At 41.0% G+C, this 26,575-nt stretch overlaps 1 protein-coding gene across 7 annotated transcripts in view; it reads left to right on the top strand.

Moving 5' to 3' along the window:
- Nucleotides 1–3,796: 3,796 nt before the first annotated feature.
- Nucleotides 3,797–26,575, top strand: part of sipa1l3 (signal-induced proliferation-associated 1 like 3) — a 240,609-nt gene continuing 217,830 nt past the window's right edge. For 5 of the 7 annotated variants that reach the window (XM_072549487.1, XM_072549489.1, XM_072549490.1 and 2 more), the window contains exon 1: nt 3,878–4,079. The gene's annotated coding sequence lies outside the window, so the exon portion shown is untranslated. The other 2 variants (XM_072549485.1, XM_072549486.1) reach the window with 2 other exon arrangements.

Here is a 26,575-nt window from a genome sequence, read left to right as displayed (position 1 = left end):
ATCACTCTCCCAGACATGATCACTTTCACTGGATGTAATTAAGAGGATTTCGAATCCAGATTTGTCAATTAACACTTAAATTTCCCTTGATTCTTTTTGCTGATTCAGTAACACATTGAGTCAAAGCGGTTGGCATCATTTCTGAATCTGACACTCAAGATTCTGGGCTGACACCTAACCAAGCTGAGAGGGACTGAATATCGGTTCAGGAGGCAACACATAATAGTGGGGAATAATTTGACCACTTTCCAATTTTCTCACCATCACATTGCTGGGGAACAGTCCCATGGATGTCCCTCAGCCTCTCATCGAAGTAACCACTCCTCCTGTGTCCATCCAGATGGTGACTGCAGGAGACTATTTGACTAGAAGGAGCTTCATAGCTTCATCTGATACGCAGCAGCTACATGAATATATCTTTCAATTGGGAGGGGCTCTTGTGGTGCAGTGGTAGTTTCCTCCCTCTGAGCCAGGCGGCCTGGGTTCAAGTCCTACCTATTCCATAGATGGTTCCGAAACATCTCTGAACAGGAGAACACCCTTCTTTTATTTAGACCTATTACCCAATACTTGAGCAACAGAGGAAAACAAAACTATCTGCATTCCTCTTCCTTGGTCTTTGGCTGTGCTGAAGCTAGTGGTTGCGATCCAACAGTGGTCTAGCAAGGGAGCACTCTGAGCAGTTTCTGATGCACTATCTTCTTAGGTGATTTGGTCATCAAATCTTAATTCAGAATGATCCTGTGAAAGAACTTAGATCACACCCCCTGTCAGTCCCGCAAGGGAACCCAATAAATACAAACACATTGAGGAGCTCCTGTGAATACTGATATCTCTTCCCAGGGAAACCTTGTAAATACTGAAGTACGTCCCTTGTGAGACACTCTGAACACTGACACATTTCCTGGCAGCTCCCGCAAACACTGACTGTCTCCCCGGTTGTTCTTTTTTGTTTTTGATTTATATTGTTGTCACATATAAAGAGGTACAGTGAAAAGTGTTGTTTTGAGTGCTTTACAGGGAGCTTGTACCATACAAAGTGCATCAGATAGCAGAACAGAGTGCAGGATACAATATTACAGCTGCAGAGAAGTAGCAGACAGAGAGATCAGAATCAGTGTTTCAGAGGTCCGTTCAAAAGTCTGTTAATAGCAGGGAAGAAGCTGTTCTTGAATCTTGCAAGTGTATTCAAGCTTTTATATCCTCTGCCCGATGGAAGAGGGTGAGAGTATAACCGGGGTGGGAAGCGTCTTTGATTATGTTGGTTACTTTTCCGAGGCAATGGGAAGCCTAGATGATGTCAGTGGATGGAAGGCTGGTTTCTGTGATGCACTAGCCTGTGTACACGACTCTCTAGTTTCTTGCGGTCTTTGTAACAGCAGTTGCCATATCATGCTGTGATACATCCAGATAGGATGCTTTCTCTGGTGCATCTACAAAAATTACTCAGAGTGCGTGTGGCCATGTTGAATTTCCTTTGCCTCCTGAGGAAGTAGAGATGTTGCACTTTCTTGACTATCACATCAGCATGGGTGGACCAAGACAGATTGTTGGTGATCATCACTCCGAGGAATTTGATACTCTTGACTACCTCCACCTCAGCAGCATTGATGCAGACAGGAGCGTGGCCTCTACTCTGCTTCCTTAAGTCAATGATCAGCTCCTTCATTTTGCTGACATTGATGGAGAGATTGTTGTTTTTACACCATGCCATTAAGCTCTCAATCTCTTCCCTGCATTTCGTTTCATTGCTTAAGGTTCAACCTATAACAATGGTGTTGTCAGCAAACTTGTAAATGAAGTTAGGGAGGAATTTTGCCACATAGCTGTGAGTGTATAAGGAGTATAGTAAGGGGCTGAGTATGCAGCCTTGTGGGGCACCACTATTGTGGATTATTGTGGAGGAAGTGTTGTCTCCTATTCTTACTGATTGCAGTCTATAGGTCAGGAAGTTGAGGATCCAGTTACAGAGAGGTGAGCCAATACCTAGATCTCAGAGTTTAGAGATTAATTTGTTTGGAATGATAGTGTTGAGGGTGGAGCTGTAGTCAATAAGTAGGAGCTTGACGTCAGTATCCTTGTTATTCAGATGTTCTAGAGATGAGTATAGGGCCAGAGAGAGGACATCTACAGTTGACTGTTTGTGCTGGTAGGCAAATTGTAAAGGATCAAGGCAATTTTTGGTAACTTCGAGTTGATGTGAACCATAACTAACTTCTTGAAGTATTTCATAATTATGGAGGTCAGATTCACCAGGCGGTAATCATTGAGACATTCTGAACAGTTTTGTTTTGGCACAGGGATGATGGTAGTCTTCTTTGCGAATACTGACACACCCCATTGGAAGATTGCCTTTAAGTAGTGGCACACTCACTTGGAGGTCCCCTGGTGAATATTGATACAATCCACAGGGGGCGGCCACCTTGAATACTGACACTCCTGGGAATTGCCTTGTAAATACTCACAAACTCTCCTGAGGAGGCTGATGTGAATATTGACAAACTCACCTCTGGAGAATCCTGCTTGCAAAGACTGAGACAACTCCCCTGTGCATCCCCTTGTAAATATTGACACACTCCCCTTAGTATGTTTGTGAATGACACAGAACCCTTGAGGTCCCTCTGTAAATACTGACACACTCCCCTTGGGACTCCCCTGTAAATACTGACACCCTCCCCCGCTGGGCACCGTGTAAAAACTGACACACTCCCCTTGGAATCTGTTTGCGAATGACACAGGACACTTGAGGTCTACCTGTAAATACTGATACACTCCCCTGAAAATAGACACCCTCCCCCACTGGGCACTGCCTGCAAATACTGACACACTTTTCTTTGAGGTTTTCCTATAAGTACTGACACCCACCCCCCGGCAATGCCTGTAAATGCCGACACCCTCCTTCCCTGCGTATTGCCTGTAAGTACTGACACACACTCCCCTTGGGATTCCCCTGTAAATACTAACACTCTCTCAGGAGAGACCTCTTTTGCTGCACTGGATGCAATCACTGCGCGCAAGACGCTTGCGCGGCCCGTGGTTGCTAGGAAACCGACCCATTGTTAGTAACAGAGATGGGCGGGGCTTGGGAATGGAGGGGCGTGGCTGACGTAAGACGCAGAAGCGCATCGGGGCGCAATTTAAAATCTTACGCACGAGACGCGGGGGGGGACGAAGTGGGAAGAAAGCTTTTCTTTTTTTTTAAATAAAACTTGAGGATCGACCTTAAATCCTTGGAGAATATCCAATGGAACGAGATTCCGCGATTGTATTTTAAAATTCGGGCACTCACTCATTGTTCTGAGGGATAAAAAAAAGTATGAATATCTCCTCGTCGACGGTCATCATGTTGAAGGTTATTTTGTCTTTGTGGGCCAAGGAAGCTTTTATCTGATGACAAAAAGTTGAATATATTCACATCCCACCTCTACTCCCCGCCCAGCAAACACATCCCGCCTCCGCTCTCCCTTAGGCTCACTCGTTGCCAAGGCAAAGGTGCGCATGCGTTTGTCGGGAGCCCGCTGGGAGTTGAAGTCCTGCTGCAATGGGATAGAGCAGCGGTTGGTCAGTGGGTGCACTACACCTCCCAGCACCCTCTACAAACGGGGTGGGGCTACCGTAGCGGACCGTTGGTGGGGAAACGGGCTGAATGCCTACGTGCATGCCGGGAGTGGTAGTCTCCCCACCACCACCAACCCACCGCCTTTCCATCGAACCGTTCACCTGATTGACTACAAATCCCGCCGTGCTGCTCGCGGCCGGGTCCGATGGCGGCTTTGGGGGGGTGGGTGAAAGAGGGTGGAGCCCTCGAGCAAGAGCACTCGGTTGGAAGCGAAAGGAGTGACATTGGCGAAGGAGGCGGTCTGTCGCCGAGGTAAGGATCGGAGGTCCGTAGATGTGTGTGGGAGAGCGGAGGAGAGAAAGGGGAGAAACATAAAGAACTTTCGCTTGCTATCTTTTGGGTTTGGCGGTGTGGCCTAAGAGAGAGGAGTTGCTTTGGGGCCCTCAGTGGGGATCAGCTTCTTTGGTCCCGGGGGCTCTCTCTGGTCGTTGTCGCCTCGGCTGATGACAGACAGGCGAAGGTAAGAAGGCAAGCCCTCAGCACCAGCCAGGAACTCCCTGCAAACTCTTCCCTCGCCCTGCAGATAACCCTGCAGTAATCACAACGCAAGAAGCAAAACAAAAGTGGTCGCCCACTTTAAAAAGACAAATCTTTAATTCGTAATGAACGTGGCATTTCATGTAAAAATGATTTCAACTCTTGCCCATTATAAAGTTCGTTTCGTTTCGTTTCGTTCCGTTCCGTTCCTTTCGGACGCAGTCATTTGTAACGCCACTTTTAAGTTTCCCTAGAAGGTAACGTTTCAGATCGTCCCTTTTTAAAAGTGTTTAACGCGGTTTAATTTTCTGGAAATCGTCGTTTTTGTGATTAAATGCATAAAGGATTTTTGGTGTTATCAGACCGATTCCAAAAGATATCGGTAGCGAGGTGGTGTCAAGTGACTAGTCCGGTATCAAACGTGTTAGCTAATTGTGGGGGGAGTAATTTAGGTTTTTTTTTGTGTTTCTCGCAAGGTAACGATATGCCAGTTGTAGATCCAGCATTTATATGCAGTGGTAAAATTTAAACAGCACAGATGGCTGTTAGCATTAATAAATTGACTTTTCCTTAAGCTTTCAAACATTTATACTCCTTGAATGAATGCTGACTGATATTCTTAAAATACCATTCGCGCGGCAAAGGAGCATTACAACACATCGAAGATTGGCACTATTTTCTAGTTAAAAGTATTAATCTGGATGCATTTTTGTTTAGAGAATAGCTCTAAAAGCACTTTAGTGAGAATTTTAATGTTGATTTAAGATTTTTAAGGTAAAACTGATGTTCAGAAAAAAAAACATAATTTTAGCGCTAGTTGGATAGTCATATTTGCGTTTCGGTAGTGGTCTTGGATCCATATCTCTTTGAAGTTGTGTTGGATTTATTTTCACGGTTCGGCTGAGGTAATCGGTGATTTCGCCTTTCCCCAGTATTGTACATGTTGCAAAGACTTTATTCATGATCAAATAAATTAACTTGCTTTAGAAGTAATTTCGAAAGCTGGAACATCTCAACGGGCAATAATCACGGAAAAGGTGTTTTGTTTATTTACAGCAATTTTCATAACCTCATGAGTTTCAAAATGCTTTCAAGCCAATTAAATACTTCTGAACGATAACCACTGTAGTAATGTAGGAAGTAAACAAAATAAAATGTGCCTGAGATCTCTGAATCTGCCCTGTTTTAAATAGTGTCTTTGGTACTTTAGTCGAAATGTATCAGTTCAGTGTTTCATTTTGCTAATTGCAAGCTCAAACAGCTTTCTTGTCCTGCAATCTAATATGGAAGCATTCAGAGTTAACAGCTATGGTCTTATTTTTGAGAATTGTGTAATAAAGATGAGGTGTAAGCAAATATTTTTAGACTTGAATAATTTGTGGGAACCATAATTTTATTTTGCCTTTCTGTGTATATATTTGAGCAATGGTTCAATGCACCATTGTAAAGATTCAATTCAGTGTTTAATGGTTTACTTACACTTACTTTAAAGATAATTGCAATTTCTTTCAATTTTCATGAGAAGTGTAGCTCTCAGGAAAAGCACCAAGCAGAAGCTTGGCTCATCAGCAGTGAAGTTTAAGAGGACAAGTCAGTTATCCTCCTCAGATTTATCAGGGTAGTGACATGGATCAGATGTGATGTATGTGTGTTTTAAAAGTAAGATTTACTTACACAAAAAGTCTTCCTGTGTCTTGGCTTTTTATGTAGATTCCTTTGAACTTCAGTCATAGTCATTTCTGCCTATATAATGAATGTCACTTTTGTGCACAAGATTCCATAAGCAGGAATTTAGTCATTTAAGGTTTCTATTGGTGTTGGTTTAGAAAATAATTTGTCAGAATAGGCCCCACTATGTTTGGAATCAGATTTGAAGAGTATGGTGCTGGAAAAGCACAGTCGGTCAGGCAGCATCCGAGGAGCAGGAGAGTCAACATTTCGAGCAAAGTTCTTTATCAGGAATGTGGGGGCTGAAGATGAATGGGAGAGGGGTGGGGAAGGCAGCTAGGAATGTGATAGGTATATGAAGGTGGGGGCGAAGGTAATAGGTCAGAGAGGAGGGTGTAGCAGATAGATGGGAACGCAAGAGGGACAGGTAGGACAGTTCAAGTTGGTGGTGACGCATTGGGAGGTTTGATAAGGTGGTGGCGGGGGGGGGTGAAAATGGGGGAAACTGGTGATATCCACATTGATCCTGTGTGGTTGGAAGGTCCTAAGGCAGAAAATTGAGAGGAATCATTCTACTGATTCTTCACTTAAGTAAACTGGAACCATGAGGCAGAGTTTGATGTCTGCTTTGCTCAAAGTTCAATTCTGCAACGTTCCAGTTGATTTTGAACTGGCTTAGATGTCCTGTCTAGATTCTGTGCTCAAGTTCTTATGACTAAATGCAAGAATGTTATTGAGCTGAACTGATAGTGAGAAATATCACTACAGTTGATAATGTTCCTAAATTTAAACAAAATGCTGAAAATACTGTTCAGGTTTGGAGCATTTGTGGAGGAGGAAAAGACATTTTAATGTTTTGCTTAACTAATCTTAAATTAGTTCAAGCCAGACATCCTAGACGAGTCCCAGTTCTCAACCACAATTTTCAACTTCAGTGTAAGAATACCCCTCCCTATCTAGCCATGTGCACTTGGCCCAAAAGGAGCAGCAGCTGAATTTAGGATCCTGTTTGAAGATGATCACGCGATGTCTCCCCAACAGCATCCAAGCCAAAATGTATCCCTCCATCGGCATCACTAATGGATTATCTAGGTCATTTATCACATGTTTTGTAGGGACCTAGTTGTATGCAAATTGGCTGTTGCCTTTCAGTGCGTCATGACCATGATTGTATTTTGCAAAGGTACTCCATTTGGCTCTAAAGTGCTTTGTGATGCATGGGATTGTGAAAGAATCTGCTTAACTAAAGTCTTTCTTTCAAAACTCAAAATAAAGATATGTAGCTCCTATTCACCTACTCTTGTTGGCTTTTCCAGTGGAGATACTGTGATATCCAAATTGCCCTCCATTGTGGTCTTGTTTTGGTGCAGGTTTTCCCAGTATCTGTGCCTACAGCAGTTACTTTCCTATTTGAGCGAGGGGGTAGCTCTGATCTTTTGATAGAATATTAAATGTGAAGGAAGTTTCACTCTGCTGCATTCATGCACTTCATTAACTTGAAGCTTTTTTTATGTACAAAGGATAGGTACTTTATGATGTATCTGAACAGGGGTCCTGGCAGTCTCGGAGCCTATTTCATGGGCTGCTAGACACTTTTTTTTTAACCTTGTCCCAAAAACTCATGCCATAGAGTCATATAGCATGGAAACAGACCCTTCAGTCCAACTTGTATGAGCTGACCAGATATCCTAACCTGATCTAGTCTCATTTGCCAGCATTTCGCCCATATCTATCTACACCCTTCCTATAAATATACCCATTCAGATGCCTTTTAAATGTTATTGTATCCGCCACTCCACCTCTTCTTTAAGCTCGTTCCCACCCTCTGTGTGGAAAATGTTGCCCCTCCGGTACTTATTAAATCTTTCCCCTCTCAGTATTCTAAGAGTGACCTCACCGAAGTCCTGCACAGCTGCAACATGATGTCCCAAATGCCTATACTCAGCATGCCAAAAGTTCACCACCCTGTCTACCTGTGAGTCCAAGTCCAAGGAATTCTGCACCTGCATCTCCAGGTCTTTGTTCAGCGTCACTCCCCAGAGCCCTACCAGTAACTGTATAAATCCTGACGTGGTTTGCCTTGAAGATGCAACATTTAGCATTTATCTAAATTAAACTCCATCTGCCAATCCTTGGCCCATCTGATCAAGGTCCCCTTGAACATTTAAAATAAAACTTGTTTTCCAACTATCTAAATTATTTTGTAACAGCATTAAAATTATTGCATTACTGAAGGTTAGAATAAAATGGCTTTAGTGTTCGGCTTATATTTAATTGCTGTAAGTTTGTTCTTCCAGTTCTGTGTAATTGCAGTGCACCTGTTCTTTAATAGTAAATTATTAACAAAAGGAATTCACCTTCAGCCTGCAAAGTGAAACTGTTTTGGATTGGAATTAGTGGTGCTGTTTTGTGTAGTTGGATGGAGAATATTTAACATTCATTCACTCCTCTACAGCTGTTGTCTTGCGTAGACATAATGCTTCAATGCTGAGGTATGGGGCTGTGAGCCTCGATAGCACACTGAGATTTCCATGCAAATGTTGAAATGAGCAGGGTATATAGAGAAGGATATGTTTAAGGAGGATATTCTATTGTGTGGGGTGTAAATAGCTGTCAGTGGTGAGGTGAATGAAGTGAATGCACAAAAGGCAGAAGGTGAAGAAATGGATGTACAAAATTAAAAATCTCTCAACACCAGGTTATAGTCCAACAGGTTTAATTGGAAGCACGCTAGCTAGTGTGCTTCCAATTAAACCTGTTGAACTATAACCTGGGGTTGTGTGATTTTTAACTTTGTACACCCCAGTCCAACACCAGCATCTCCAAATCAAGAAATGGATGATTGCAAGGGGCTATGCGATGCTAAATGACCATGCAATTAAGATCCAGGTCATTGCAGGAGATTTGATTTGGGTGGCACATGAGAGTCAATACAGCATGATTTAACAGGAAAGTGTGCCAAGAATCGTGCCACATTGTTCCACAAACGTGACCAAATGTGTGAAAACCTATTAGACCATCAAGATGGCCAATTAACTTGACTGCTGCTACTTGGGATAAAAAGCGATTTGCTGTAAATTATGCAACCTGGTGTGAATAACTATTTATTCTAATATGCTCAACTTTTCTAACAAATTGCTGAGGTTCCTGATTACCTATTACGTAACTTAAATTATACCCTGTTTAAAAACTCCCAAGTATACCTCTGCATTTGTTCAAAAAAGACAGTTTGGCAAAGGAAATAAAAACACATTTCTAGAGATCATAAGTCTGTATCTCAGAGGGGTTAAATTGTATTTTTCTTTTTGATTTCTGTCTGGAAAATAGTCGCTCTTCACTTTGATATTTGATGGACCGCTGTCGATTCTTCTTAGAATCCTTAGAATTCTTCTATTTAAGCGGCTTTGATTTTTGTCTTTTTCGTCCACATTGAGAGTGGAAAGTGAGAGATGTGTTCAGTTGATTGTTTCTGACTGCTCAGAATCTTCAGCTTTATAGCAAATTGTAGCGCAGCTGCTTGGGGTTGTTATTGGGCTGTCTTTCCAAAACTCGAAGACTCCTGGTGCCACTCTGTCTCCAAGTACAGTAACAATCTCACTGCTTTGAGAAGCAACACTATCTTGCACAGCTAAAACTGTGCGTCTCACTCTTAAATTGGAAGACTCCTGGTATTTCAGTTAAGTAGCAGCCCAGCTGCCATTTCTGTCTTTCATGTCTTATGACCTGGAAGGTGAGGGGGGTAGGGACTGGATTCAAGAAGGTGGAATGGTGCTTGGTAGCACACGAGTCACCTTGCTCACTCTGAAGTTTCAGACTAGAGTTTTGAAAGTTGACCAATTTGGCTTTGACAGCATTATAGAATCCGTCGCATTTTCGTGGCAATGTGACTACAATTCACACTCCAATTTAAGAATTGCTTCTTCCCGCTGTTAACAGACTTGCAAACGTATCTCTAGGAAGTGCTAGGCTTAGTGGTTGTTGGAATCTAGGCATTCTGACGACTCTTGGGGTTTGGGTGGTAATGTTCTCCTTGAACAGCTATTACTAAGTATTGACTCAAGTCAAGAAATAGTCTAGGAAGTAGAACCCTTTATAAAAGTGGGAAGCCAGCTGAAACTAAATAATTTGATTTGTGTTTTTTTTGTATTGTCACATGTACAAGATACAATGAAAAGTATTGTTTTTTTTGTGCTGACAAGTCACATCTGGGTAATAGAACAGAATGCAGAATATAGTGTTACAGCTACAGACAAGGTGCAGAGAAAGATCAATTCTACTATGAAAGCTCCATTCATAAATCTGATAAGAGTGGGAAGAAGCTATTCTTAAATCTGTTGGAATGTGTTTTTAAACTTTTTTTGAATGTTTTTTTCTGATGGAATGAGAATAAAACTGGAGTGGGAGGGATCTTTGATGGCTGCTTTCCCGAGGCCGCGGGAAGTATAGACTGAGTCAATGGAAGGAAGGCTAGTTTTCATGTTGGCCTGGGCTACATTCAAAACGCTACTGTAATTTTCTTGCGGTCTTAGGCAGAGCAGTTACCATACCAAGCTATGATGCATTCAGATAGGATGCCTTCTATCGTACATCTATTAAAAATTGGTAGGAGTCATTTTAGACACTTTGGATTTCTTTAGCCTTGTGAGGACGTAGAGGTGGAGGTGTGCTTTCTTGACTAGTATAGATGTGGATGGACCAGGATAGATTGTTGGTGGTACTTACTCCTGGGAACTTGAAGCTCTCTATCATCAGCACCATTGATACAGACAGGGACATGTCCTCCACTTCACTTCCTGAAATTCATGATCAACTCCTTTTGTTTTGTTGGTGTTGAGGGAGAGATTGTCTTTACACCATGCCACTAAGCTATCTAGCTCTTTCCTGTGCTTTGTCTCATCATTGTTTGAGATCTGACCCACTACAGTGGTGTCATCAAATTTCTAAAAGGAGTTAGAGCAGAATGTGGTGCCACAGTCATAAGTGTATATGGAATATTGTAAGGTGCTGAGTATGCAGCCTTGTGGGGCACCTGTGTTGAGAATCATTGTGGGAGAGGTTTTGTTGCCTATCCTTACTGATTGTGGTCTGTGGATCAGGAAGTCAAGGATACAGTGCAGAGGGGAGGAGCCGAGTCTTAGGTCTTGGAGTTCAGATGGAATTATGGTGTTGAAGATGTAGCTTAAGTCAATAAATAGGGATCTGATGTAGGTGTCCTTGTTCTCCCAGATGTTCCAGTGTAGGGCCAGGGAAATGGTCTGTTGTGGACCTATTGCAGTGCTAGGTGAATTGTAGAGGATCAAGGCAATCTGGAAGGCTGGAGGTAGTATGCAGCAAGTGGTGTTTCCTGCTGGGTGCAATATGTGCGATTCCTCCAGGTCTGTTCAACTCCCGAGGATTAAATGGACAGAATTCCAAATCTTGTGGATTTTTTTGTTGTAGTAGGTATCAATATATTGAGGTTAGTGTTAGGTGTGGATGAATAGAGCTGGTTACTTGAGTTAGACCCTGTGGCTGTGTCGCCTTGGGTGGAGTTAGAACACTGTCGTGCCACCTCCTGGAGGAGAATCTAGAGAGAATTAGGTCAGTCTGGAAAAGGAGTATTTTTAGGGTGTTGATATGAGAGCCGTGGTTATTACCATGATGCAAGCACAGATTTTTCCACAATTTGATACCTATTGCAGTCCCTCTTGAAATGCCCTAAGGATGGCTAATGTGGGAAATGAAAACGTTTTGGACAACAAATATGGTAATTTTCAGTTTAAGGCACATTGGAGGGTAAAGTGAAAAGCTTTTTGTCTCTATTTAATCCATGCTCTGTATAAACAGGGAATGCTGACTGGTATCTGTTGCAAGCTCTGGCATCCCTCAAGTAGGTGATGGATAATTTTATAGACATGGATTTGTACTGAGTTCTTCATTTTGTGGCCAGAGCTTTTAATGATAAAGTTCAGTGGTTCGAAAGTGTAGCAGAGACTTGGCAGACTTCAGTTGTAGTTTTGGATATTTTCTAGTCATGCTGTTCAGATGTATTGCACACCTCTGGAGCAGGTGGGACTTTAACCGAGGAGCTACAGTTGCACCACAAGTGCCCCTTGTAGTTGTTCTGTGCTATTGAGCAACTCTAATGCATGTTTCAGAGCTGATGACCCCCAGTTGTTGAAGTATGTGGCCCGATAGAACTGGAACAGGGAAGCGATACAAGATGTATTAGGACATTGAGATTTTTTTAAAGAGCCAAGTATAGAAGTTATGCTGTGTGTGCGTTTCTACCTTCCAACACAGCACTTCTTGCTCTGCAACCTTAAGCAGTGATAGTGACACTTCCAGCATCCACAATTTTTTTTGTATCGATGATGAGGCCCCCCCATCTCATTCGAGGTGTCCAGCATTGCTGTTACACATTTTAAAGGGGATTTGATCCTGCTGATTCATATTGCTGCACACCAGGGAGTTTCATGGCTGCTGTGTAGCAATTGGCTGGCATCCTTGAGTTCCAATCTACTGTTTATTTATTTCCTGTGGTACCAGCTGGGTGATACAATCAACTAAGGATGTCAATCAGATTTTTAAATAAAGGAAAAGAAACTCAGCACGTGGTCTGAATTGAAAGTTGCCACGGCAGAGATTTTGAGTGGTTAATTAAGTGATTAGCAGAGATTGGCTCCAAACAGGCTACCTCCACAACCACCACAGACTGTGTATTGAATGTAACAAAGCTCTTTATCTGCTTTTCTTCCAGCCCAACATTGACCAACAAATAAAATATTTTTAGCTAATCTATTTGAGAGCTAATAGATTTGACTGTATTATGATTTGTTTCTTAAAACGTTTCGGTATATCTGGGTGGAACAGGTTGCTGGTTGGAACACCTGTCTTTGCTATGTTAGTGGAATGACTTGGAATTATAGAGTCATACAGAATTTTGGGACCAATCAGAATGCACTGAGCTTTCAGACATCCCTTTCAAATTATACTGGTCTTTACCTCAGGCTCTTAATTTGGTGCTATAGTTCATTCATTCACCTCAAGAAGCCACATAATCTCAACAGCTCACTAATATTATCTATGGAATTGTGTGGGAGCCTGAACTGAACTTGATCCTATCCTCCTGTTTGGGGTGCTGGAGTTTTAGGAATATGGAGCTATCCCTTGGGATTTTGGAGGATGTAATTGAGGCAGATGATTGGTTATGATCTTATTGAATGGTGGAGTTGGCTGTGAGGTCCAAATATTCCAGCGATCCCTGCTCATTTGCACCTTCCAATTGGAGTTGTGGAGTGCCCTAGAAACTTACAGCAAGGTGAAGGACCATTTGGCATGTGCTGATTTTTCTTTTCTGAAAAGTCTTCATGTTAAAGGCCACACCCTTTTTTTGCCTGAAACCCTGTAAGTTCCTCCTCCCACGCAATTCCCTTTTTAAAAACTATTTCTGGGATCTGTGTCAACCACTTTCCCATTCCCACTTCAGGGAACATTCCAGATGTTGAAAGAACATGAGGGGACCTTTTCCCCTTCCTGTCTACTCTCTCAAAACCTCTACTGAGTCACGACAGCTAACTGAAAAGCACTGAGGTTGCTTATCATGTGCTTTTCACTGACACGTTAAATGGGGTAATTTACAAATTGGAGGGAACTGCCCCTCATATTTTCTGGGTATTGCCAAGTATTCTCTGTAATCATTTTAAAGCGATACTTTGAAATTTCCAGGAGAATTCAAGTCTGCATATAGTTGTTTTAACAAAAGCCATGTTGATCACTTTTTGACTGTGGAACTTCCTGACATCTGGTCCCCACACACAGCTAGAAAATTCAGCAAATGATGACTGTTTCAAACAAATTGTGCTTTTAGATTTTGTAATTGGATTGTCATGCAATAGCATGATCATGAAAAATCACTATTTTGTTTAATACAAATTAGTGTGCAACATGCTATCTTTGAGAACTTCTAAAAACAAGTTTTAATTGATTAAAACTGTTATTCTCAGTGAACGATTAATGTGAATTGACTAGTGTCACTTTAACTGGCATGGTAATTTTTTTTTCCTGCCTCCAGAAATGTCAGTTGAGATGCTACATCCTTTCCCTGGGAAGTTAGATGGATAATCTCAGAATACGAGTAGATCATTCAATCCTCGAGCCACTTGATGAGACTATGGCTGATCTGTGGCTCAACTCCACATCCTTTAGTACCCTTGCTTCCCAAAAGTTTATCAATCTCTGATTTAAAATCAGCAACTGATAAAGCATTCACTGCCATTTGTGGAAGAGTTCTAAACATCTATTACCATTGTGCGTAAAATGGTCTGGCCCTAATCCTCTCACTCTGTCCCCTAATTCTAGAATCCCCAGCCAGTGGAAGTATTTAATCTTTATCAACCCTGTTTTTTTCCTGTTAATATCTTGCAGACTTCGATCAGATCACTGCTTAACCTTCTAAATTCTGGAGAAAACAGGCCTATTTTGTATAATTTCTTCTCATAACGTAACGCCTGATGTAAACCTATGTGTACTCCCTCTAAGGCCACTATATCCTACTGAAGGTATCTGGTCATAATTCTCCAATTGAGTTCCAGCCAGGGTTTTATATAACTGCAGCACAACTTCTGCATCCTTGTATTCCAGTCCTCAAGATATAAAGGCCTGCATTGCATTAGCTTTCTTGTGATTTTCAAAGTTTGGGAGAAGATTTGTAGCTCGGGTGCTCGTTGTTGTGGTTCTTTTCGCCGAGCTGGGAATTTGTGTTGCAGACGTTTCGTCCCCTGTCTAGGTGACATCCTCAGTGCTTGGGAGCCTCCTGTGAAGCGCTTCTGTGATCTTTCCTCCGGCATTTATAGTGGTTTGAAAATGCCACTTCCGGTTGTCAGTTCCATCTGTCCGCTGCAGTGGTCGGTATATTGGGTCCAGGTCGATGTGCTTATTGATTGAATCTGTGGATGAGTGCCACGCCTCTAGGAATTCCCTGGCTGTTCTGTTTGGCTTGTCCTATAATAGTAGTGTTGTCCCAGTCAAATTCATGTTGCTTGTCATCTGCGTGTGTGGCTACTAAGGATAGCTGGTCGTGTCGTTTCGTGGCTAGTTGGTGTTCATGGATGTGGATCGTTAGAATTCTTCCTGTTTGTCCTATGTAGTGTTTTGTGCAGTCCTTGCATGGGATTTTGTACACTACATTGGTTTTGCTCATGTTGGGTATCTGGTCCTTCGTCCTGGTGAGTTGTTGTCTGAGAGTGGCTGTTGGTTTGTGTGCTATTATGAGTCCTAGTGGTCGCAGTAGTCTGGCTGTCAGTTCAGAAATGCTCTTGATGTATGGTAGTGTGGCTAGTCCTTTGGGTTGCGGCATGTCCGCATTCCGTTGTGGAATTCTGGGACTGACGACCGGAAGCGGCAGATTCAAACCACTACAAATGCCGGCGAAAACATCACAGAAGCGTTTCACAGGAGGCTCCCAAGCACTGAGGATGTCACCAAGACAGGGGACGAAATGTTTGCATCACAAATTCTTGTGATTTTTTTTTTAACTCCTCTATAACTCAAAGCAGATAATACATTTTGCTGTAAACAGCAAGAAATTAAGACACATTCACTCAAATAGGTTGGCTTGCCTTTCATTTGTCTAAACAAATAGACCTCATTGGTTGACATGTTTATGTGTGTTTTAGCTGGGGCTTGAGCCACTGCTATATGAAACCGCTAGAAATTGATTTTTTTTAGATTGAGCAGTGAACCAGAATACAGAGGTCTGACTGATCTAGCGGACCAGCAAATGCATCCTTGAGTTAGATTTGATCTGCCTCTGTTGTGCTTGTACCCTCATTCTTTCCTATATGGACCAGTTTAGGGTGGCATGGTGGCTCAGTGGTTAGCACTGCTGCCTCACAGCGCCAAAGACTCTGGTTCGATTCCTACCTTGGGCGACTGTGTGGAGTTTGCACATTCTCCCTTTGTCTGCGTGGATTTCCTCCCAAATCCAAAAGATGTGTATGTCAGGTGAATTGGCCATGCTGAATTGCCACGTCAGGGGTAAATATTGGGTCGGGGAATGGGTCTATTTCCACACTGTAGAGAATCTCATCTAATATAATCTAATGTTTTTTGTCACCGAATAGGACAACTTGGTCCGGTTTCTTTATTACATTGAGGTATTTACAGATTATCTTGGTTAAATATCTATTCTTTGAGCGTCAATGTCTAATTAATAACATGCCCTTTGGAGTTTCAGCTGAAATCATTCTTGGCTGAAACTAGACATTATTTTAAGTGTGGAAATTGAATTGATGGTTTGAAGGAAGGCACCAATTTTCAGACATACCACCTCATGAGTTGTTTTGCAGTTGATATGATAGTTGAGACTAATTTGATTTTATTATGTGGAGCATTGATTTGAATGCTATGACAACCTCAATCGCACTTGTTTGGTTGTTTGTGTGGTGCAGGCTGTGTAAGATGTTGAATTTATAAACTACCATTAAATCTTTCCCATATTTTGCCAAATAGACCATAGCCATACAGCATGGAAACAGACCTTTTTAGTCCAACTCGTCCATGCCGACCAGATACCCTAAACTGAACTAGTCCCGTTCACTTGCAATTTGCCCATATCTGTGTAAACCCCTCCCATTCATGTACCTGTCCAGATGCCTTTTCAATGTTGTAATTGCACCCATCTCTACCACTTCCTCTGGCAGCCCATTCCATATACACCGCCTGTGTAAAAAGAGAAACCCCTCAGGTCCCTATTAAATCCACCTCCCCCCACCTTAAACTTATGCCTTCCAGTTTTAAACTCTCCTATCCTGGGGAAAAGATTTTGACTATTTACCTTATCTATGGCCCTCATTATTTTATAAACCTCTGTGATCACCCCTCAGCTCCCCACACTCTAGCAGGAGAAAAGTCCAATCCTCTCCCTATATCTCGAACCCTCCAGTCCTGGGAATGTCCCCCTGTAATTTTTTTTCTGTACCTTTTCTAATTTCACAACATTCTTCCTATTGCAGAGCAAGCTGAATTATACACGGTATTCTGAAAGTGTCCTCATTAGTGCCTTGTACAGCCACAACATAATGTCCCAACTCCTATGCTCACTGCACTGACCAATAAAGGCAAGTGTGCCAAATGCTACCTGCACCCTGTCTACCTGCTATATTGCTTTCAGGGAACTATGAACATGCACCCCGAAGTCCCTCTGTACAAGAATACTGCCCAGGGCTTTCCCATTAGTTGCATAAGTCCTACCTTTGATTACCTTACCAAAATATAACACCTCTCATTGACCTAAATGTAGACATCTGGTCAAGATCTTATACTCTTCTTCACCATGCACTATAACACCAATTTTGATGTCATCTGTAAACTTAATAACCAAATCTACCATATTCTCATCCAAAACGTTAATATAAATGACAGACAGCAGTGAACCCAGAACCATCCTCCCTGCTGACCACAGGCCTGCAGTCCATATAACAGCCCTCCACCACCACTCTGTCTTCTACCAAAAATGCTCTCCCTGAATCCTGTATGATCTAACCTTACTAACCAGTCGACCGAGATAAACTATTTTCTCAACTGTGCAGTTGTTTGTATTGTTAAAATAAGGTCCAAGTTCAAGACTTGTCTTTGTTGATACTGTTCAAGGTCACAGCACTATTTGTACGACCTGAGTGAGTTTGTCTCGAACTTAATGTTACTTAGTCTGTCTTGCATTTGAATGTAGGTTTTAAGATGGCTAAGCAAATTTCTGAGTGCATATTTGAAGAACATTTGTTGTGTTCAACTGTGAAAGTAACTTATTTTGCATCCAATAAGATGTGTAGTTATGTTTTTTCTTAAAACTTTAAAACCTAAATGTAATATTTTTAATATTAAAAGATTGTGCATACCATATTAGTGTTTATCATCAATCATCATCCAGTGTTTTGAAAAAAGGGTGAAGCAATGGTTTAAACATGCACACGCAGTACTGGTTAGGTTTCGTATAGTCAGTTGTCACTTGGTAGTAAAGAACTGTTATTGCTGGGGGGTGGGGGGGAAGCAAAAAGAGATTTTGTTGAAGCTTTTTATCTTCAGAACAATTAACAAGAATACTTATTTTTAAAGGGAAAAACCAAATTTTATGCGAATGAGAAGGGATTGATTGGCTGACAAGTTGCCTCTGGCAGAGGTGTTGCCATTGAGAATACACAAGTTAATGATGATCAACAGTTCACTGCCACGGCGTGTTAAACTTTAAACTTGATTCTGGTTAAGGCATTGCCACAAGTTGTTCAGCTACCCAGAAACAAATCAACTGCCATCAGGCTGATAATGTGGTATTCTACAAACCAACTGGAATCACACTTTGTATATGCACCTGGTGTTGGGTCACTTCCTCCTGCACCCTCACTACTGCTGGTGAAGCAATAGTGTAAATACAATTTGAAATATTTTTCAGTGGCTTACTTTTAATCCTCCTTCCAGTTCAATCTGCAATCATAAATAAAGTAAAATAAAAAGATGTGGTCTTTAGAGAAATAGTATACAAATCAAATTAAGATTGATAGTTGGACTTGAAGTGTGGAACACTTGCGTGTATTGAAAGTGCCATATGTTAATACATAGGGCCATCTTCTTAAATAGGTAAAGACCATGGATGCACACGCACCTGTTTCTACTCAACAAAATAGGTAACAGCTATTCACTGGTTCATTTCTCACGGCAGTGTCTTGACCAGTCTAGTCAACGTTTGGGTTTAAAATTTAAACGAAGCTTGGCATTCAAATGTTGGTCATCATTGCCTTGGAAAATATAATGGTCAATCTATCTGACTATTGGAGTCTACACTTATCAACTAATCCACATTTTCCTCTTGTACACTGCAAATGTTTGTTTTCCCCTTAATGGTATTCTTGTCAATTGTGCTGAGAAAAGCTTCAATAAAATGTCTGTTCTTTTCATCAGTAGCCAGTTGGGCTATACTGTGGGGTTATAGAGCTTCAAACTTTATCAGAGTGAGTGCAATGAACTTAAATGGCCATAAAAACCATTTGTTTTTCACTACATAAAATGTCCAATGTGCAGTCATTGAGCCATTGCTCAACTTCTAAGGAGTGTCAGCTAAATATAGAATACTCGACCCATGGAATGTCTTGTTATGCAGTGCTACTATCAAGAAGAATTTGTTCCTTTTATCTTCTGTAAAATTGGCCCTTTTTATGATTTGACCTATTTTAAACTAATCCACCATTTGATTTCTGCAAGAGTGGATCACAGAAGACACAGTAGGCTCTCTTGTAATCGCTCTGTTGTTTGTGTTTCTATGACTGTCTTTTCACGGGCTGAAGTTGGCACTTTCTTGTACATACTGTTGAAGAGCGATAAGTATGAAGTAGATTCACAACATCCCCCCCCCCCCCCCCCCCCCGCACCATAAAACTCCCAGAAGAGGGATTTGTCTGTACTCTCTTGTAAAATTTTGATACAAATGTAATTAGTGCATTCTCATTTGTGTCCAGGTGAAATGTACCCAGACCTATAATTTGTTCATTCCGTTCTTGGGTCATGTCTGATAAATATCTCAAAAGTTCACTCATGGTTGTTGTAATGGAGGGAGTTGTTTAACAAGTGAGCAATTACTATGGTACATTAGTGACTCCCTCAGGTACTTGACTGGAGAAATGTCTTAATACCTGTATATAATGAGTCAGATAAGTGCCTTTCCATTTTGCTATTTGGTGCTGAAGTATGTGTGTATGTGTTTTGAGACAGGAATTTAGAGACCTTAGTTATTAGAGGCTGAGTGTGTATAATTATCTGTTATGCAGCCAATCCAATGCACCTACTTTGGTCGAATGACTGTTATCCAAAGTGAATGCTGCTGGATCAATAAGAGTTTGCTGAATAAACAATACATTAAATGTAGATGAGAAAAAAAGTACTTGGAAAAATTCTGCTCATCCACAGAATAACCCTGATCAAAATGGTTTACAATCCAACTTAAAAGTTTGTTTTCCAAGTATTTTTGCTGTTTTTTAATATGGTGGTAATTCCTTTTTACTCTGGGTGGTTTCTCCCTTAATCTCACTAAATTTTATTTCTTCATTATTGGCACCCTCCTCCTCCAAGGGAAGATGGCAACATTGTTCAGAGCATCAGGACTCCATTGTAGTGTTTCCGAACGATGAGGTGCTGCTACCTCCCAGTCCCCACAAAGATCCCTTTGTTTTAATTGTACTCCCATGTCCTGGATGTAGGTTTGCTCGCTGATAATACCTAGTATAGTGATTAAACATCTGAAAGCTAACCTTCCAGCTCAGTGAGCAAACCTACATCCAGAACCTCAACCTGAGCTACAAATCTTTTCAAAACACACATACTCCCATGTCTTGATTACTGTGTGCACTTTGTGCTACATAAAGTCAAAATGGCATTTAAAATGTCTTACAATTTATAATGACTTAAGGTCGGTTGTTACCAGTCCTTGCAGTATAACAAATTTATGGAACATTTAATTTGGTTCAATATCTAATTTCTCATTCAAAGCTGAGGAATTCAACTAATGCAGTCACCGCAAATCAATCCTGCGAATGAACAAATGCTAATACACCCATAAGACTCTTCAGGCTGTATCATGTGTGATTTGACTTGGTGAAATTGTTGCTGGGTTTTCCTTTTATCTTCTTTCTCTATCTACTATTTTAATTCCGATTTCTCATGGAGGATCTCTACTTTTGCATGATTTGTGTTTATCTTGACACCCAGGTAAAATTCATAAGCTGCTAGCTAAAAAGCCACAGGGTCACTTCTATGCCTCTAATGGAATCATCCTTTCAATTGAAATGTGGCTGAATAATGCTATTGCAGGTCTTGTTTTGACATTAACTGGCAAATAGATTACTCAAGACAATATAGCAACTGAAACGTTGGCTGTAACACTTCTTTAACAGTTAATCTTAGTTACCTTTGTAGCAAAATACATTCTGTTAAATCTGTACTGGATAATTTTGCTAATTGGCTTTTTACTTGTCAAATCTACATGTACTTCTTGGGTAATATTGTTGACATACTTCTTTTTCCCCCTAAGATTTATAGTTTGCATTGCCTCTGCAAAGCAAATGACTGATAGTTATTCTTTTCAAATCAATTAACTTTCAAACAGTGATTAAAACCAGTACTACCATCTCTCAGAACTGCAAGTAGGAAGGTCATCTGACAAAGGATTACAGACAGTGTTAAGACTAATTAACTAGTGTAGTGGGCAGGTCTTTTAGAGAAGACATTGCTACAGGGACAACCAAGTAAAAGCATGTCAGTGTGACTGCTACCAACATGACCTTCAACCCTCCACTGACCAAGCATTTCATTGGGCTGAATGGTGCAAAGAATGGCATAGGGAGGGACAAGAGGAAGGATAAAAATGAGCAGACTGTTAAACATTAGCTCGCTCCTGTGAAACCTGCACTCTTCAGGTTGCAAGGATGAGAAAATTCTGATGTTTAGTGAATTTCTAATATTGTAAATCTGTCTCCGCATGCAGCCTAGGCAGCATGACCAACTTGTCTTGGGAGCTAAGGTAAATTGTGGAGTGAAGTTCTGATCTTTGGAAAATGGGCTGACTGATTCTTCCTTCAAGCAAAAGTAAAACACTGTGGATTCTGGAAATTCTGATATAAAAAGAGAAAGTTTTGGACAAACCCAGCATGTCTGGCAGCATCTCTGTAGAGAAATACTCAGTGTGGAGTTCCAAAGAAATTTTGGGCTAAACATTAACTCTGATTCTTTCCCCACAGATGCTACTAGATCAAGAGTTTTGTTCAACTGATGGTCTGTCCCTTCAGACAACCTGAATGTGTTGGGAATGTGATTTGACGGGCTGGGGCATGTGCTTCCAAACTGGAAGGAAGGACTACCTATTGGAAAGCAAAAAGTATGGGTTTGTGCAAGTGCTCCTTTTAGTGTGTTATATGGCACAAGTCTGGCCCATTCCTCACTCCTGCACTTTGGCCATCATCCAAGGGACTTTCTGCTTTATCTGAAGTTGAAAATGTACTGCTCATAGGAACACAGACTTAGTGTTCCTGTCATTCTGGTTGCTACTTTGTTTGCATACAAGGACTCTACACACAACTTGCTGTTGTTGTACACAAGAAGTGTCACTGAGATTCTACCTGTCCTAGGGGGTTCCGGTCGCATTGCCATGGATAGTTTAATAGTTGGTCTGTGCTGTATCCTTGTTCCCCTGAAGTTTATGCTGCAAAATGTCTCTTGATTACCAGTCCATTGTTGGCCTCTATCTATTGTCCCAGAGGGCATGGGAAAAGAGGATGGTGGATCCTATAGGGTGGTTCTCTGAGCATTCTTTGAAGTTATCTGGCAGATGACTCATTGCCAGAACTTTTCTAGTAAACACCAAGAAGAAGCTTGGATGATGCTAAGAGCAACCTTCTGCCTGATTCTTGTACGTTTTAGACTCTTGCTCCCTCGGAACACTGCCCTCTAATTGTGCTCGGGCAGCGAGTTTATTTTTGTCCACCTGCCATGTAGAATGTGCCTTTTCAAAGTGAGTCCAGGAAGATGGCTTTTGAAGTTTATCTGAGCAGCTGTATGATGCAGGACTCTGTTCTGTCGGCTGTTTCCAGAGATGCAGACAGACAAATATTGAGGATGCTGTAGGACGTGAAAGATGTACCTTAATCTACCCGAAACCTTCTGGTTCTCTACTGCAAAAAGTTGTTCTTGACCAAGTGTTACAGCCTGACACATTCCAAGATTCAGGACTATATGCTGAGTTACTGTTGTGGTACAATAGAGAATGATTGATTGTTTTAAGGACTTCAGACCTTGGTACATGAAGGGCTAGAAACTGTATGAAACATCTTGTGGCTATGTCTCAACAAGAATATACATTGTGAATATCAAGAATATTAAAGACACCCAAGAGTGGAAGGTACTGCAAGGTGATTTAGTTGATTTTTATTATACTTTCGTAATTTGGTTTCTTAATACACTTACAAATTTTATGAACAAATATATTTTTGAGGGAGAGAATAAAAGCAAAATCAAACAAAACTGAAATAAAGTATCATTGTTTATATAGCTAGTTAGACCATTTCTAGTTTGTACAAAAGATAACATAGTGCAGGTGAAAACCTGAAGCCTCAGCAGAAAATATTGGAAATGTTCAATTGGTCAGGAAGCATCTGTAGAAAGATAAGAGGTTTGGATTTGAAATGCATGGATTTTTAAAATCTGTCTCTTACTTGTTCTCCCATTTATAATCATTGCAACAAAGATTTGTGGCATTTCCTCTGGAGTTTTGGGTGGTTCATGAACATTTGCTGATAAAAGGAAAATGAAATTGTAGGTTCCAGATTTGTTACTAAACTGATCTGGGAGCATGTTGGCATGTGTGAGTGCATGTCCAAGGATTGTTAAAATGTTGAACTTAACAATGACTGAATAATTTGAAATTATGTTTTTGTTGATCTATGGATAGCTTTAAAAATTATACACCAATCTTTGGGTGCCATGTAACAGTTAAGTTAGTACTAAGTGCAGTATCAGTATCTCCTTTCAAAATTTTTTTTTTGTTTCTGGGCGGCATGGTGACTCAGTTGTTAGCACTGCTGCCTCACAGCACCAGGGTCCCAGGTTCGATTCCAGCCTTGGGCAACTGTCTGTGTGGAGTTTGCACATTCTCCCTGTGTCTGCGTGGGTTTCCTCTGGGTGCTCCGGTTTCCTCCCACAGTCCAAAGATGTGCAGGTCAGGTGAATTGGCCATGTTAAATTGCCCATAGTGTTAGGTGTATTAGTCAGAGGGAAATGGGTCTAGTTGGGTTACTCTTCGGAGGGTCGGTGTGGACTGATTGGGCCAAAGGGCCTATTTCCACACTGTAGGGGATCTAATCTAATCTAATCTATTCTTCAACTTCCAATGTTTTAATAGACATCACTTATGCTATTCAACTCAATTTGTGTAATGAGCACATCAAGCAGTCTGAGGGGGTCATCCAATGTCAGTAAAATAGAGAAGCTGGGGAAATAAATTGAATGCAGGGATGTCATAACACAGTATTTGTCTTAGATTAAGTACTGTAGGTGTTGGTGTGGGAGTTGAGTAACATTGTTGGTTTGCTTTTGTCACTCATCAGTATTCTGCAAAGGCAAGTCGGTAGCTGACAAATTGTGACAGGAGCCCTGCAGAGGTGGCAGTTTTGCGCAGGATGAAAAATTTTCATCCTGAAGTCCAGCCTACTTAGAGCCCGTCTCTTGAAGGAAAAAGGCTGAAGGCAAGGTTTGCCAGAGTTGGGTGTAGTTTATGCAAATCTCTTGCAAAGGTGTAGGAAGGACTTAGAATAAAAGACAAACAATTTAATGTGTGACTTTAACAATTTGAAGATTGTTAACAATTCACATTTAACAACTTGAAAAATTTGGGGTTGAATTGGATATCTTCCTGTTCCTTGCATTTTGAAATGAATGAAACTGTGACTCTCTTGATCTGCAATGGCCTTGGTTCCGTGAGTTGCACCCCATATTTTACGTTGCATTTAATTGAATTTTCTTTTTGTGCTGACTTAAAAATATAGTGTTTGGGTGGATATATAGTGGGGCTAACTGCATTTGTGAAAGTTGTTTTTAAAACCAACTTTTTTATGGTTTCTGAAATGATTCTATTAATGTCTTGGTGAGAAGGAGATGATTACTTTGCTTTTCTGTATGTGCCAAAGTATTCTTGTCAAGGCTGAGTGTTGATTGTGGAAAACCTGATACTCTGTGCTCCATTTCTGTCATCTGGAACATCTTATGAACTTGTTAATTGTTCCTTTCACTATACTGCTGTACCTAATCTGAAGACATTGATACTTCACTCAAGGTAACTTTTTAGGTGCTCACTGAGAATGTTTCTATGGACAAGTGTTGGTACATGATTTAGTTCATAGAATGTTCTAGAGTCATAGAGTTTTACTGTGCAGAAGGAGGCCATTTGCACTGTTGTTGGTACTGGCTAGCAAAAATGCTACCCAGCTAGTCGTCTTCTATGGAGCGTTATCATAGAGCCTAATCACATTTTTTAAAAATTGTATACTATTTACTCCAATGTGCTAGAGATGAACTCCCTTCTCCCAAACAAAGAGCAATCAGGCAGCAATGAGGGCAATTGTAATATGATTACTCGATGGTTGTGGGAAAATGAACCCATCTGGTTTTCAATGTGGATGAAGTTATTGGGTTATATCATTGCTGTTATTTCATGGGGAATGTTTGAACAATAGGGCGTCCTCCCCCATTTCCTCTTTCTTTTGAAAGTTAATTTAAAGGGAGAAGTGTGGGAATGTTTTGATCCTTGCTAGTAATTAGTCATTTCACGGATGCTCCTTTAGATTATGCAACAGAATTCGCTGGAGAGTACTAAGTGGGGACATACACCAACTTCTTTATCCCTCACTGTTTCTCTCTCCATCTCGGCTGTCACCTAATGCATATCAATAATTAATATGCTGTTTTTGAGGTGTGTGATGACTAGAGTTCTTGCAGTTTCTGTCCACTGATTTTAAGTCAACTGTTGAGAATTAGAGACTTACCTTGATTTCTAGTTGTTGTGAAGTAAAACAGAAAAAACACAATCGAAATATGTATAATGGTTTTATTAAGAATTGAGGTAAGACCTTGCATTATGTATTTTCTCATGATTGCAACGAGTTCAGAATGTTTTACCATGTTAAGGTGCTATTGTTTGGAGGTCTAGTCAACATTGCAATGTAAGAAGCACATTGTTTTGTGTACAGCAAGCCCACACAAAACAGCAATAAAATAATGAGCACATTTGTTTTAGTGTTTTGAAGAATAAAAATTAACCAGGGTGTAAGAGCTCGTGACTTTCTCACAATTTAGTGCTGTGATAATTTGCACTTCTACCTGAGAAGACAGATAAAGCCATGCTACGAGACACATCTGAAAGATGACATTTCCTCCAACCGTGCAGTTCACTGCTCTAAATTAAATCCTACGCTGAGCACATTAACTAGGAGAAAGAATGTGGGAGTAATGCTAGACTCATCATTGTCAATATTTAGACAAGTAAATCAATTGAAGAAAAGCTTTTATAAAATGCTGTGCTTTGAGGATGAAGATGCAGTACAAGTCTACATGACCATAAGTATAGGAACAGGAGTAGACCATTTGGCCCCCTCCAAGTCTGCTCCATCCAATCGGATCGCAGCTGATCTAACATGCTTCATGTCTGCTTTCCTGTCCATTCCCTGGAACCCTTGATTTCCCCTACTGATCAAGAATCTTGTCTATCTCCTCCTTAAGTATGCATGACAACTGTGCCCCTACAGCTCTCTGAAGGAAAGTTTTCCAAATAATCTTACCCTTCTGAGGAAAAAAAAGTTCCTCTTCATCTCAGTCTTAAATTGGCGCTCCTTTATTCTGAGACTATGCTGTCTGTTCCCAGACACACACACGGGGAAACATCACCTTCTCAGCATTTGCCCTGTCAAACCCCTTAAGAATGCTTTGTTTCCATGAGATCACTCTTCATTCTTCTAAACTCCAGTGAGTAGAATCCCAACCTGTTTAGCCTTTCCTCATAAGACCATTGTGTACTAGAGATCATCCTAGTGAATGTTCTTTGAACTGCCTTGAGTGAAATCATGTCTTTCCTTAAATAAGGGGAACCAAAGCTGCTGTCAGCACTCCAGATGTGGTCTCATCAGCAACTTGTGCAGCTGTAATAAGTCATCCCTACTTTTATATCCCAACTCCCTGCATTAAGAGCTAACATTCCATGAGCCTTCCTGGTTACCTGCTGCATCTGTGTGCTAGCTTTGTGTT

This window comes from Chiloscyllium punctatum, chromosome 29, assembly GCF_047496795.1.
Source record: "Chiloscyllium punctatum isolate Juve2018m chromosome 29, sChiPun1.3, whole genome shotgun sequence".
NCBI classification, from domain to species: Eukaryota; Metazoa; Chordata; class Chondrichthyes; order Orectolobiformes; family Hemiscylliidae; genus Chiloscyllium; species Chiloscyllium punctatum.
This window is presented reverse-complemented; position numbering and strand designations above follow the sequence as displayed.